The following is a 6277-nucleotide window of genomic DNA, read 5'->3' as shown; positions in this document are numbered from 1 at the left end:
GGTGTTTGGTTATAAAATGGCCCGTAATTTAACATGGTATTCACGTGATGGTAAGACGGCAAACCTTATTGATTATTTTATTGTAAACAGAAGACTGTCCAGATAAATACAAGGTACTAGGGCATATAGGAGTGCTATTATTGATGTTGAAAGCTAAGATCACCATTTGGTACTGTCTAGGGTTAATTTAAACTTGAAAATTCGGAAGATTACCTCCCAGGAAGTTATAAAGTCAATAGACCAGGATGAAAATTTGAGAGAAACTTTCCAGGAACAGTTGAATGTTAAACTGAAGAGTTTAAAATTTGACAATGTGGGAGTTTTTTAAACAAAAAAAACAAGTTTTTCAACTAGAAGTAAGGAGCAACATTAAAAATCAAACCGAACATAAATTATTACGTATATGAAGGGGTATACCCCCTCATCAGTACCTTGTTCTTTACGTTAAAATTAGAACTTTTTTCCAATTCTTTAAGAATCAACCCTAAGTCATAAAGGTCGTTTAATTAGAATAAATAGCTTTTTTGAAAGTACCAAAAAAAATGCATAAAGAATGAGATATTGATAAAGGGGTGAATCCTCTAATATACATAATATTTTTTGTTGGTTTTAAGTTTTAATGCTGCTCCTTACTTTCAATTGAAAAAAATGCTGGGAAATTCGACGTGTACTTCATGGTAAATTCCCTTCCCCCATAAGAAAACCCTCCATTGAAAGATCCTCCCATGGAACCCCCCACTACCAGAAAGAAATCCCCCTGAAAACTTTCGTATACTTAGCAATAACTTATATTATATGTAAACAATAAGCGAAGTTCGCAACTTACACCCCTCCCCTGGGGACTGTGGGGGATTAAGTCATCCTCAAAGACACAGTTATTAGATTTTTCGACTATGCTGAACGAAATAATTATTTAAAAATTTTCATCGGGTGACTTTGGGAGAAAATCAGCGTAGGAGGGGGCCTAGTTTCTCTCCGATTTATCGACTGAAAAGGGAACTACAACTTTTAATTTCAGTTCTAACGAGCCCTCTCACGATATTCTAGGACCACTGGGTCGATACGATCACCCCTTGGAGAAATAAAACAAATAAATGCGCATCCTTGCTCTTTCCGCTGATAAAAAAAAGAAAAAAAATCCACATTTTTGCAGATAGGATCTTGGGATTCCTAAAGGAGGGTTCTTTAGCACGCTGAATCTGATGGTGTAATTTTCACGAAGATTCTATATATTTTAGAGAATGCTTTCCACTTTTTCTGAAAGTTAGGCAAAATTTCTCAAGCTCTTAACTTCTGATAGGTAAGACTAAATTTGATGAAGCTTGTGTATTTGAAATTAGCAAAAAAGTCCAACTTCTTTTGGTATCAAAATTCCGTTTTTTAGAGTTTCAGTTACTATTGAGCCGGATCGCTCCTTACTTTCGAAGTTTTTGCTTGATGTTTTCCAGAGAAATTGATTACGGATTGTTCTGGGTACCCGGGTGACTGATCGTATTTTAACAGTAGGCTGTACAAAAAACGTGGTTCAATCCCGCTTTCTAGGACTATAATGAGGGAAAGGTTGAGATGACTAGGGCACGTTGTGCGGATGACGGATGACAGATTGCCAAGGATTGACCTTTTTGGTAAACTGTCTAGGGCTAAATGGAAAGCAGGTCGTTCGCGGTTGGGGTAGGAGGAAGTCATAAAGAAAAATTTAATGAACATTGCGAGCTTTCTGGGAGGGTGTATAAAGAGAGGCTTGGAATAGAATGGGATGGAGGAGGAGCATGCGTAGCTGCGTTGGCCTCAGGTGGTTTGGTGCTGCAGTGAGTTATTAGTAGTAATAGTAGCGCTGAACATTATAGATATTTTAGTAATAAATACTAAATTATTGAAAACATCAGTGCAGGCCCGAAGGTATTACAGTTTCTGCCAGTGTGTCATGTAGAGAGTTTCCGAAGGGATAACCTGGGGGCTATTTTTCGCGTGTCTTGATAATTTCTATGGAAGAGGGCATTTGTGGAGTGATTGAGAAACCGATTAGAGGGGTATTTTTATCTTACGAATAGGTAATAGGATCTCAATGAAATTTGATATTTAGAAGGAATTCATGTCTCAGAGCTCTTATTTCAAATCTCGACCAGATCTTTTGACATTGGGGGGAGTTGGAGGAGGAAATCTTGGAAAACACTTGGAGTGGAGGAATCAGGATGAAGCTTGTTGGATAGAATAAGCAAATGTCCTTGATACGTGATTGACCTACCCGTACCGGATTTGCTCTCTTTGGGAGAGTTGGGGGGAGGGGTTAAGTGATTTGGCGAGTTTGGTGCTTCTGGACGCGCTAGGACGATGAAAATTGGTAGGCGTTTCAGGGAGCTGCTCAAATTGACTTGATAAAGTCGTTTTTCCAGATTCGACCATCTGGGGGGCTAAAGGGAGAGGAAAAATTAGGTATTTATAACTTACGAGTGGGTGATCGGATCTTAATGAATTTCATATTTAGAAGGAGATCGTGACTCAGACCTCTTATTTTAAATCCTGACCGGCATTAAGCCTCTGAATTTCCTTTTAAATCAGTCTATTAATTCTTAGAATTTTGTTAGAGCTCATGCCATATGAGCTCTTGGCTCTTAGCTCTTCTTGCCTCGTCACAAGTGCCATATGAGCTCTTAGCTCTTGTTTTTTTTATTGATGCTTTTAGTAGAAGATTTTCTGCCTAAAACGCATATGTATTTTTATACAGCGAAATCAAAACTGTCCCTTTTGAGGGACAGTCAGACCTAGAACAGGTCTGAAAGTTACTGTCTAGAAAAATAAGTCGCTAAGACTAGGAATAAGTTGAGGTGAAGAGTTGATGTTGGGCAATGAGAAGATCGATCAATTGAAACATGCAGTGAAGATGTTAAAAGTAGAATAGCAAAGAATATCACAGTTCATTCAATTCTCTCGTCAGTTCATTCAATGCTCTCGTCAGAGTAAGACGCATTTAAGACCTCTGTGTGTATTTATGTGAAAATATTATTTCATGAACTTTTGGATGCTCATTCAATGCTGAAAACATTATTTCAAGAACTGTTGGATATTTAGTAATACGTATTGATATTTGGATATTAGTACAATATTAATGTACAATAGGACTTAAAAGTAAAAATCCGAAACGAGAAGATATGAATATTTTATTTTACATTAAACACCTCAGATGATAGCTTTAGCTCGAAACCGGAAATATCGATACTAGCTGCAGATTTTAAGCAGGTCCCGGTTTTGCTACTTTAGGCACTTCCAGGTAAGCTAGGATGATGAAATTTGGCAGGTGTATCAGGGACCGAACCAGATTAAATTAGAAATAGTCGTTTTCCCGATTTGACCATCTGGGGGGGGGGTTGTGGGGGGCCCGTTAATTCGGAAAAAATAGAAAAAATGAAGTATTCATAAGGTTGAACAGATCTTAATGAAATTCGATGATTGGAGAGATATCGTGGAAATCTTAGAAAATACTTAAAGCGGAGATATCAGGATGAAACTGAATGGGAAGAATAAAAACCTGTCTAAGATACGTGACTGACATACCCGGACCGCATCTGCTCTCTTTGGTGGAGATTTTTTGGGAGGGGATTTGGTAATATGAGGTATTTGTAACTTACGAAATTGTGACCAGATCTTAATGAAATTTTATATTTAGAAGGATCTTGTGCTTTAAACCTCTAATTTTAAATTTCGACCAGATCCTGTAACAATGGAGGGAGCTGGAGGGGGAAACCAGAATTCTTGGAAAACGTGAAAATTGGGGTATTTTTATCTTACGAATAGGTGCTTCTGGACGTGCTAGGACGATGAAAATTGGTAGGCGTGTCAGGGAGCTGCACAAATTGACTTGATAAAGTTGTTTTCCCAGATTCTACCATCGGGGGGGGGGGAGGGCTAAAGGAAGAGAAAAAATTAGGTATTTTATAACTTACGAGTGGGTGATCGGATCTTAATGAATTTCATATTTAGAAGGAGATCGTGACTCAGAGCTCTTATTTTAAATCCTGACCGGCATTAAGCCTCTGAATTTCCTATTAAATCAATCTATTGATTCTTAGAATTTTGTTAGAGCTCACGCCATATGAGCTCTTGGCTCTTAGCTCTTCTTGCCTCGTCACAAGTGCCATATGAGCTCTTAGCTCTTGTTTTTTATTGATGCTTTTAGTAGAAGATTTTCTGCCTAAAACGTATTTTTATACAGCGAAATCAAAACTGTACCTTTTGAGGAAATCGGTCTTCATTGGCTGAGCGGCGTTGTCTAATCAGTCCGTTAAGCTATAATTCCCTAATTGTCTTTAACCAAGTTAAATAATCTAATCTCGTGGAATTGGTCTTATGATCTCCAAAGTTTGTAGAATACAATTCTAAGACTTTAGAATTAAACAATTCATATACGGTTATTGAGAGTTCATCTTTCTATAAATGAGATCAAGTGGATGGATACAATTAGCTGACAATTAAGTGAAGTTCCGACAGATTAACTTTAGTCTTGGTCAATATACAATAAAAAGTAGTGTTTGTCGCAATGAAAGATTTACTGTTAGAACTTTCAAGCCAAAATGTTCATTCAGTACCTTTTGGGATCTAAAATCAGGGGTAAAATTGGCTAATTTGAGGAAGCTTGAAATTCAATTTCAATTAAAATCATTTTGTCATAGTCAAAACAAAAGTGTTAACTTAGTAAAGAGCGATATATGCCTTCATGTGTTATTATGTTTTTCTCCCAGGTATCAACATATAAAACAGCTTGTCTGAGGTAGTTGGGATCACACCCCGTGCTCAAATTTCCATATAGCACTAGGTCAAAATTTGAAATATAGAGTTTAACCAGATCAGTTAAAATGTTCCATAAAGGTGGCTTTGAGGGCAACATGTTATGTTAAAGAGTAAAAGCCTCACCAAATTATGCGATTATTCCATAGATACATTTAGATAGGTGGATGTATTACAGTTTGCTGAAGTAATAAAACATACAAGAATTTTCGATCTGTCTGATAAAAGAACCCAAAGTGGGGCTCTACCCCTCCCCTCTCTTTTTTTTATTTTTATCTTTTGAATTGCGTCAAAAGCTTGAAACGAACAGAGGTCTCTATCAACAAATGACCAAAACGAACGAAAATTACAATTAATAAGTCTAAAAAAAACAACAGAAATTATCTCAAACAGGAGTAGGACCAATGCTCCCTAAGCTTTCTGAATGCTATAATGTCATTCACGTTTTACTAAAAATATTAACGTTTTCTTTTTTAGAACGTTAATAAATCTAAATTGCCTTATACTCCCTGGAATGAATATCTTCACAAACTCGTGTCAACAGTCAGTCTACTTTCTTTAGTTCTTATCAGCCATCTTGGCTATAATGGTTATTTTTCTTCCTTTTTGTTGTTATTCTTAACATTTTGACAAATAAAACAACACTATTCAAAATACAAATCACTTTTCATGGAAGAAAAATAACATTCAAGCTGTTAAAAGTTTAGAGTGGGAGGGAAGGGGATGTGCACCACGAATTTGTATACCCTGAATGACATTGAGAAAAGTGCTAGAAATAAAAATTGTCTTTAATAAAGCAAAAATAACACTCTGACCTTTAGAAGACTTAGGGGCATTGGCGCTACTCTTATTTGAGGTAATTTCGATTTGATGTAAATTTGACTTGACTATTCATCGTAATTCTTGTTCGTTTTGGGCTTCATATAGTCATTTGTAGTGAATTCTGTTCGTTTTAAGTTTAAGAATTATCTGAGTTTATGTCTGCTCGTCTCTGGTTTAATGTAGCTCTTTATTTTTCCTTGAAAAACTTCTTGTTTGGAAGTTTTTGTAGTTATATAGTAAAAGTCTACTGACATAGGGGCTTCAAAGTCGGGTGTATTATTGAGTGCAGCAGTTATATTGTATAGGAGGAAGGATGTGAAGTTTGAAGTTGCTTTGGCATTTTATAAGATTTAAAAGGTTCACCTTGTAGATATTTTTATTTGTTTATTTTAAGTTTGACTAATTTATATCAATTTTAGATTTGATTTATTCGTCCATTGTAATATGTGCTTGTTTTCAGCTTTTTTTTGGATAATCCCTTTTAATTCTTTTGTTTTAGTTAGCTATTTCTATTCTTGTTGAGTTTAAGCTATTACATGACTTTGTTTATACACGATTTAGGTTTCAATGTTACTTTTTACTTATCTTCAAATAAGTTGTTTTTTTGGAGACTGTTTTAAAGTTAATCATACAAAAGACTGCTATTGCTGAAATTTCTGGGAAGGACAAAAAT

Source organism: Artemia franciscana, chromosome 14 (assembly GCF_032884065.1).
Source record: "Artemia franciscana chromosome 14, ASM3288406v1, whole genome shotgun sequence".
NCBI classification, from domain to species: Eukaryota; Metazoa; Arthropoda; class Branchiopoda; order Anostraca; family Artemiidae; genus Artemia; species Artemia franciscana.
This window is presented reverse-complemented; position numbering follows the sequence as displayed.